Source organism: Neopelma chrysocephalum, unplaced genomic scaffold (assembly GCF_003984885.1).
Source record: "Neopelma chrysocephalum unplaced genomic scaffold, ASM398488v2 Primary Assembly neopelma1_95902, whole genome shotgun sequence".
Taxonomy (NCBI): Eukaryota; Metazoa; Chordata; class Aves; order Passeriformes; family Pipridae; genus Neopelma; species Neopelma chrysocephalum.
The window spans coordinates 1-9,180 of NW_020924553.1; the positions used below are offsets into that span (position 1 = coordinate 1).

The 9,180-nt window shown below is 51.2% G+C and overlaps 1 pseudogene; it reads right to left on the bottom strand.

Moving 5' to 3' along the window:
• Window positions 1-7,448: 7,448 nt before the first annotated feature.
• On the bottom strand, window positions 7,449-8,514 carry LOC113981043 (annotated as a pseudogene).
• Window positions 8,515-9,180: the final 666 nt, after the last annotated feature.

Here is a 9,180-nt window from a genome sequence, read left to right on the forward strand (position 1 = left end):
GCTTGGGGGGATCCCAAGGGGTGGAGCCGAGTTTGGAGGGGCAGAACCGGCCCTGGAGTAGATTGGGAATGGGGGCCCCCTGTGCCCCCCATGTCAATGCGCTCTGGGGGAGCTTTGGGAGGGCACCTGCCTCTAAAAAAAGCATCCAGCTCACCCCAAAAGGTGCTGGGATCTCCCAAAACCTCCCCACAGCCCCCCAAGGACCCCCAAACACACTCAGAGCCCACCCAGGACCCCACCCAACCCTGTTTCAGGGGGGACTTCTCTGAGCACTGGTGGTGCTGGGAGCCCCTCCGGCTGCGGGCGAGGAGCTCTCGGGTGAGTGGGGGGTGGGAAGGGGGAGGTCGGTGGGAAAATGGGAGTTCAGAGGAGATAAAGGGGTGGTGGGACCCCAAACTGAGTGGGAGGGGAGTGGGACCCCCAAAAGTGGAGGGGGAGGAGCTCTGAGGTTTGGAGGATGATGGGAAATGGGTGGAAGAGGTCAGAAGAGTGGGGAAAGGGGAGGGTGGGACCCCCAAACTGAGCATGAGGGAGCTGGGGAGTGGGGGGATGAGGTGGAAGGGGTGGGAGAGGGGGCAAAAAGTGGGGGTTGGGACCCCTAAACTGATCGGGGGGCGGCTGTGGACTGAGGGGACCATGAAAAAATGAGAGGAACAGGGAAAATTGTGGAAAAGTGGGGGGGGTCTGGCCGGTTGGACGGTCCCATGGGAGTCTTTGGGCACAGGCAGGTTGGCTAAGGGCGGTGGCCCCCTGAGTTCCCAACTTCCTGTGGGGTGCTGGGGGCTGCTGGATCCAGTCTCAGCCTTGTATTATGCCAACAGTTGCAGCTGAGAAGAATTACAGAGATGTGACTGAACCACTTTTGTCCCCCACCTTTTAATGATGGCAAATCAGACCTATTGATAGAAATGAATTATTTAGGGTTACAAATGATCAGACAAAAGATCTTCATCAGAATTATTTACCGCACAATACAAACACTAAAACCACCACGAGTACAGGATAAGATAGCAATTGTTGAAGCAATTCTACTAAAGCTGGCACAAAAGCAATAATTCTTAAGTAGAGATGGATGGAACTCCCCCAGACCAATGCTCATGGGGAGATCTCTGCTCTCAACCTTGATAAGTGACCTTGGGGGGGTCCCCAACCAAGGCAGGAATCTCCACACACCCTGCCAGGAAGGGTTCTGTTGGAAGAACCTGCCCCTGGGAAAGGGGACTGGCCCTTTGTGGTTGAAAGGGATGGACTGACAGTCACTGGACTCCAGGGGTTGCCTCACCATCAGGGAGTTCATTCGTGGTGGAAGCAGCAGCCAGAGCTCTCCTGTATGTGATCCCCATCCATAAGATGATCTGGAAGCTGGAGAGCCAAGGCTTAGTCAGCAGAACCCATTCACCCTTCAACAGCCCCATTTGGCCTGTACCTAAGTCCGATGGCGAATGGAGACTGACTGTGGACTATCGTGGCTTAAATGAAGTCACACCACCGCTGAGTGCTGCTGTACCAGAATTGTTGGAGCTCCAGTACAAGCTGGAGTCCAAGACAGCAAAGCTGTACGCCACCATCGACATTGCCAACGCGTTCTTCTCCATTCCCTTAGCGGCAGAGTGCAGCCACAGTTTGCTTTCACCTGAAGGGGCGTTCAATACGCCTGGAATCGACTGCCCCAGGGGTGGAAGCACAGTCCAACCATCTGCCATGGACTGATTCAGGCCACGCTAGAGAAGGGTAAGGCTCCAGAACACATCCAGTACATCGATGACATCATTGTATGGGGAAACACAGCAGAAGAAGTATTTGAGAAAGGACAGAAGATTATCCAGATTCTCCTCAAGGCTGGTTTCACCATCAAGAAGAGTAAGGTCAAGGGATCTGCCTGAGAGATCCAGTTCCTAGGGGTGAAATGGCAAATGGACGACACCAGGTACCAACAGATGGAATCAACAAGATTGTAGCAATGGCTCCACCAACAAACAAGACAGAGACCCAAGCTTTTCTGGGAGCCATAGGCTTCTGGAGGATGCACATCCCAGAGTACAGCCAGATTGTGAGCCCTCTTTACTTTGTGACCGGTAAAAAAGAACAACTTCCAGTGGGATCCTGAACAACAACAAGCTTTCAGGGAGATCAAGCAAGAGATTGCACATGCCGTGGCTCTTGGACCAGTCAGGACGGGACCAGATGTAAAGAATGTGCTCTACACTGCAGCTGGAGATAAAGGTCCCTCCTGGAGCCTCTGGCAAAAGGTGCCTGGCGAGACACGAGGGCGACCACTGGGTTTCTGGAGCCGAAGCTACAGAGGTTCTGAAGCCAATTACACCCCTGTGGAGAAGGAAATCTTAGCGGCGTATGAAGGCATAAGAGCAGCTTCAGAGGTAATTGGTACCAAAGCACAGCTCTTCCTGGCACCCCGATTACCAGTGTTGAGCTGGATGTTCAAAGAGAAGGTGCCCTCTACGCATCACGCCACCGATGCCACGTGGAGCAAGTGGATGGCTTTGATTACGCAACGTGTCCGAATCGGGAACTCGAATCGCCCTGGCATTTTGGAAATCATAACCAATTGGGCTGAAGGTGGGAACTTCAGTCTGGCAGAAGAAGAAGAAGAGCCAGTGAGTCGAGCTGAAGAAGCTCTGCCATATGATAAGCTGCCAGATGAAGAAAGACTCTATGCCCTTTTCACCGATGGTTCCTGCCGAATTGTAGGGAGGAGCCGGAAGTGGAAAGCAGCTGTTTGGAGTCCCACCTGATGAGTGGCAGAAGCCACTGAAGGTAAAGGTGAATCGAGTCAGTTTGTGGAACTCAAAGTGTCCAATTGGCCCTAGATATCGCAGAGAGAGAAGGATGGCCAAGGCTCTACCTGTACACTGATTCGTGGATGATAGCCAATGCCCTATGGGGATGGATAGACTGGTGGAAAAAGATGAATTGGAGGCGTAGAGGGAAACCCATCTGGGCTGCTGATCTGTGGCAAGACATCGCTGCCCGAGTGAAGACACTAGATGTAAGAGTCCGCCATGTGGATGCCCATGTGTCCAAGAAGCGAGCTAATGAGGAACATGCTAATAACAGACAGGCAGACCGAGCTGCACAGGTCAAGGTCTCGCAAGCAGACCTAGACTGGCAGCAGAAGGGAGAGTTGTTCCTAGCTCGATGGGCCCATGATGCTTCGGGTCATCAGGGCCGAGATGGCACTCATAGATGGGCACGAGACCGAGGGGTGGATTTAGCGAAAGATATCATCTCTCAAGTTATCCGTGACTGTGAAACCTGTGCTGCTATTAAGCAGGCAAAGAGGTTGAAGCCCCTGTGGTATGGTGGACGTTGGGAGAAGTATAAGTATGGAGAGGCATGGCAGGTGGATTATATCACATTGCCACAGACCCGCCAAGGTAAACGCTATGTGCTTACTATGGTGGAAGCAACCACAGGATGGTTGGAAACATATTCGGTACTGCATGCAACAGCCCGAAACACCATCCTAGGCCTTGAGAAGCAGGTCCTGTGGAGACATGGCACTCCAGAGCGAATTGAGTCAGACAACGGGACTCATTTCAAGAACAGTCTAGTGGCCACTTGGGCACAGGAGCATGGTATTGAATGGGTATATCACATTCCATATCATGCACCTGCTGCAGGAAAAGTAGAAAGATGTAATGGACTGTTGAAAACGACTCTAAAGGCACTAGGTGGGGGAACTTACAAAAATTGGGACAAGAACTTAGCCAAGGCCACCTGGCTAGTCAACACCCGAGGCTCAGTCAACCGAGCTGGTCCTGCCCAAGCAGAATCCCTCCACACTGTAGATGGAGACAAAGTTCCAGCAATCCATCTAAAAGGTATGTTAGGTAAGGCCGTTTGGATCACTCCTCCCTCAGGCCAAGACAAACCCATTCGTGGGATTGTTTTCGCTCAACGGCCAGGATATACCTAGTGGGTTATGAGGAAGGATGGAGAGATCCAATGTGTGCCCCAAGGAAACTTAACCCTGGGGAAAAACTAATTCTGTGCCTTGAGTTGTATTTTACAGGAGATCAGACACCAGACGAAAAAGACCTGAACAAAGCCGATACGTGTATCCAAGGATGACCGATGATGACACAGCCCAAACCAATGAGCCAGCCCTAAACCAGAACTGTGATTATGATGAAAGGGCCAAGAACCCAAACCGAGCTGCTGTTGGTGCTGTTCTTCAACGACAGACGACAGCCTTCGAGAAAAAATAAACATGGACTATATATGTATATATGTATATGCGCGGTATAGAGACAAACGCAATATATAGGTGTTACGTAAAGAAATAGTATGGAATAAGGGGTGGAGAATGTGATGGTTTCAGTCTAGGCCTTCCTGGAGACCAGCTTGTAACCAGGAAGGAACTAGGAAAGTGACCAAGGAAGTATTCCATGCTATTCCTTTACGTAACCTAGGGTATAAATAAGGCATTGATAAGAGAGCTCGCTCTCTTCTCTTCCGGCGAGGTTGGAGAACGGTGGTCCCTGTCTGGGCCTGGCTTATCTGGAGCTGAGGCCTACAGTAACTGCTGTTATCGGCCACGTGTGAGGAGAGAGTGCTGGGCCGTGTCCAGACGTACTGTTTTCTTTCAAGGGAAGTGGTGAGCTCTTGCCAATTCTTCCGCTTTGCTGGGTTTTTAGATTGTGTAGATTTGTTTTTGTCCCTTCTCACCCAATTTTATCCTTTTCCCTTCTCCCTTCCCCCTCTTCCCTTCGGGAAGCTATTTGGGGTCATAGATTCATATATATAATTCTCCTTGTATATCTCTGTTTTATACATAAAATATTTTTTTTTTTTTGCTAGATTTTTGGCTGCCTGGTTTTTCGTTTTTTTTTCCTTCCCTCTCTGGGAAGGAGACCCTGTTGTCGAGTTTCGGAGACTTGGCAGGAAGCCAGCTCCAAACTTGCACAACCCTCTGCCTCAGAAGGCATCAAATTTTATATTTGGCTAAATTTCTCAAAATATTAAGAAATTAAACTAAATCGAGACAAAAGAAAGGAAAGTGTTACCTGAAGAGAATATAAGAAGGCCTCGTACCAACTCCCAAGTAACTCAATGTATTTGCATAAGAACTGATGTGTAATTTCAGGTCCAATTTCAAGACACATTGGCCCCTCTAACAGACACATTATTATAGAATCCCTCACACACACCATGCATTAAAGGATACCTGATTACTCACGGGGTGGAGACAGTGGCTAATGAAAATTAGATTTGTGTCAGTATTAAATCCTGATGTTTGTAACTTTGTTAGTGTTAGGAAATTTGATTGTAGCTATTGAGATTCTGTTATGTCCCATATGCTTACTATTTTACTGTAAGGTTTGGGGTTTTTTCGGGAATTGCATTGCACTGGGAAAAGACTTATCTATCTCTTCCTTTTCTTTACTCTTCTCTCTTTCTGTCCACTACACAAAAGGCACCACCCACAAAGAAGATTCACAACGAACAACAAAAGAGAAATTATTGAATGCATAAATCACGAGGTGGTGTCAGAGACTGAAATGGTTCATGATTTATGCATTCTAGGATTGCCAAGGGACTTTTACAGGCTTCTGCAGGACTTTTGCATTATACCTCTGATGGCCCATCAAAGCCCATCCCCCCTCTGCCAACCTTGGAAGGCAGGAAAAACCCTTTTCCCAGGCCCCTCATGGGAACTCTGCGCAGGCCCAGGAGATGTTGGGGGTTCGTGGCATGGCCCGGGACACCATCCATGGATATAATAACTCAGAACTTCTTGCAGTGTGGGGGCTTCCCTCCCCCACCCCCAATGGATCAAGGCCACCACTTCAACTGACAGACATGGAAGCTGCAACTCCCAAGTTCCATCGCTGGACCCCGTGGGCAGTGACTATAGACATCTTTCCACTCTCAGCTGTGCTTTCCCTTACTTTCCCTCACCCTTATCCTGTCTTTCCTTTCTCTCCCTTATGCATTTTCCCTAAAGGTTCTCTTTATGCCACATTGTTGTAGATGAGAGATAGAGATGATAACACCCAAAATGGCAACATATCTGTTTACCTTTGAAACAAAAGTGTTCTAAAATAAACCCCACATATATATATATATATTTTCAAACACTCATTATTAAGTGTCGTTTCACTCTAATTCACCCCAAGGGATTTTTTAAGAACCTGGGTTACCCTCTCCTTTCTGGGGCGGGTGCTAACAGACCCCTTGTAGCAGGATGTTCTACCTGGAAAAGAATCTGATGGGAGAATGCAAGCACTGCAAGCTCTCTGTGGGGAGTTACTGCTGGTGCCAAAGGGGTTGGTTTAGTGCTGAATTGTGCCAAACCCAGCCTGGTTCCCCAACCTTCCAACACACATCCTGCTTTTGGAAGCAGAGTTTGACAGATCAGCTGCTCACTGGCCTGGCAATATGTGATTGGCCATTCATCACTGGATAAGCATAAAAGCCCAGGGCCAACTTTCATAGAGCAGATTCTCCCACAGACTTTGTTGAAGTGTGTGGAGCTTCTGCTGTGAAGCAGGGACGCCTCTTGGTCGTCACTGCCCAGGGGGTAAAAGAAAGAGAGAGATGCCTTGATTTATTTCTATCAGACACCGCCAGGCCCTCCCCGCTTCCTGCCCAGTCCCGGTTATTGGGGGGCAGTGGAGGAGGGGCTTGGGGGAATCCCAAGGGGTGGAGCCAAGTTTGGGGGGGGTAGAACCGGCCTGAGATGGATCAAGAATGGGAATCCCTCTGTGTCCCCCCATGTCAACCCGCTCTGGGTGGGATTTGGGAGGGCACCTGCCCCTCAATAAAGCACCCAGCTCACACCAAAAGGTGCTGGGACCCCCAAAAACCTTCCCACGGCCCCTCAAAGACTCCCAAACACACTCAAAGCCCACCCAGGACCCCACCTAACCCCTTTTCTGGGGTGCTGGGGGCTGCTGGATTCAATCTCAGCCTTGCATTACGACAACAGTTTCAGTTTAGAGGAATTACAGAGCTGTGACTGAAACACTTTGTCCCCCCCAGGTTTTAATGATGGCAAATCAGATCTATTGATAGAAATGAGTTATTTAGGGTTACAAATGATCAGACAAAAGATCTTCATCACAATTATTTACTGCACAGTAGAAACACTAAAACTACCAGGAGTACAGGATAAGATAGGACAGTGCTCTACACTAAAGCAATTCTTGAAGCAATTCTACTAAAGCTGGCACAAAAGCAAGAATTCTTAATTAAAGATGGATGGAACTCCCCCAGACCAAAGCTCCTGGGGAGATCTCTGCTCTCAACCTCCAGCAGTGACCTTGGGGGGCTCCCCAGCCAAGGCAGGAATCTCCACACCCCCCCAAGAAGGGTTCTCTTGGAAGAAGCTGCCCCTGGGAAAGGGGACTGGTCCTTTGTGGTCAAAAGGGATGGACTGACAGTCACTGGACTCCAGAGGTTGCCTCACCATCAGGGGCTTCATTCGGGGTGGAAGCAGCAGCCGAGGCTCTTCCGCAGTTGGGGCACTCGTAGGGCTTTCCCTTACTTGTGGGTCTGTTGGTGTGAGGTCAAGTAAGAGCTGCGGGTGAAGCTCTTCCCACACTCCCCACACTTGTAGGGCCTCTCCCCGGTGTGGATGCGCCGGTGCCTGACGAGGGTGGAGTTGTGCTTGAAGCCCTTCCCGCAGTCGGTGCAGCGGAAGGGCCTCTCATCCGTGTGCGTCCGCTCATGCAGGAGGAGATGTGCGCTTTGCTGAAACCTCTTCCCACATTCCAAGCACTTGTAGGGACGTTCCCCAGTGTGGATGCGCTGGTGGATGAGGAGGTGGGAGCTCTTTGTGAAGCTCTTCCCACATTGCCCGCATGTATAGGGCCGTTCCCCAGTGTGTAGGTACTGGTGGATGCGGAGGGTGGAGCTGTCCCTGAAGCTCTTCCCACATTCCCCACACGTGTAGGGCCGTTCCCCAGTGTGTAGGTACTGGTGGATGCGGAGGGTGGAGCTGTCCCTGAAGCTCTTCCCACATTCCCCACACGTGTAGGGACGTTCCCCAGTGTGGATGAGCTGGTGTCGGATCAGCTTGGAGTTTTGGTTGAAGCTCTGGCCACATTCCCCACATATGTAGAGTTGTTCTCCACTGTGGATGTGCTGGTGGGTGAGAAGGTTGGAGCTGTTACTGAAGCTTTTCCCACATTCCCCACACATGTAGAGCCGTTTCCCAGTGTGGATTTGCTGGTGTTGGATCAGGTGGGAGCTCTGCCTGAAGCTCTTCCCACATTCGTCACACGAATAGGGCCGTTCCCCAGTGTGGATGCGACGGTGCCGGATCAGGTTGGAGTTGGTCCTGAAGCTCTTCCCACATTCTCCACACCTGTAGGGACGTTCCCCAGTGTGGATGTGCTGGTGTCGGAGCAGGTCGGGGCTCTTCCTGAAGCTCTTCCCACATTCCAAGCACCTGAAGGGCTTCTCTCTGCTGGGAGGCTGCTCAGGGACCACCAGGTCACAGCTCCCCCTCAAGCTCCAGCCGCTTTCCCGGCACAGGTTGGGTCTTTCCTCCTCAGAGCACCCTGGGCTGGCTTTGGAGCCACTCCTGCGGGGGGATCTCCGGACCTTTTCCTCCCCGCTGCCTTCCTGCACCGTGGAGCCCTTCAAAACGGCCTCTCCCACCAGGGTCTCACAGGGGGATTTGTCCTCCGGGCTCTCCGTCCTCAGCTCGGGGCCTGGGGCAGGAAGCAAGAAGGACAGGGAGGGGATTTGCCTCCGGCCCACAGGGAAGGCCAAGGACATCCCCCCAACTCTGGCCCCGGCAGGACGGCGGCGGCAGCGGGGTTGTCCTGCAGCCGGGGGCCATGCTCGGCTGCCAGAGCCAGCACAACACCCACCCAAAGGGCCACTGACTTCCTCCTCACCTGCCTGGGGGGCCAAAGGCATCTTCCTCTTCCTCACAGCCTCCTCCTCCATCCGCCCAAGCTTTGGGAAGGACAAATCCTGATGGGGAGAAAAACAAGGGCTGAGTGCGTTGGCTTGAGGGTTCCTCCTGCCCAAGTCCATCTCTAGAACTCACTGGGCATCCTGTGACCATAAAAACCTCCAAAACACCAAGATTCAGCCCAGAAAAACCCAAACCATCGATATTCAGGTAAAAAACCCTCAAAAATAGCAGGAAGACCCCTGCCCCCTCAAACTGCAAAAAGTTGAGATTCGGCTAAAAAATACTCC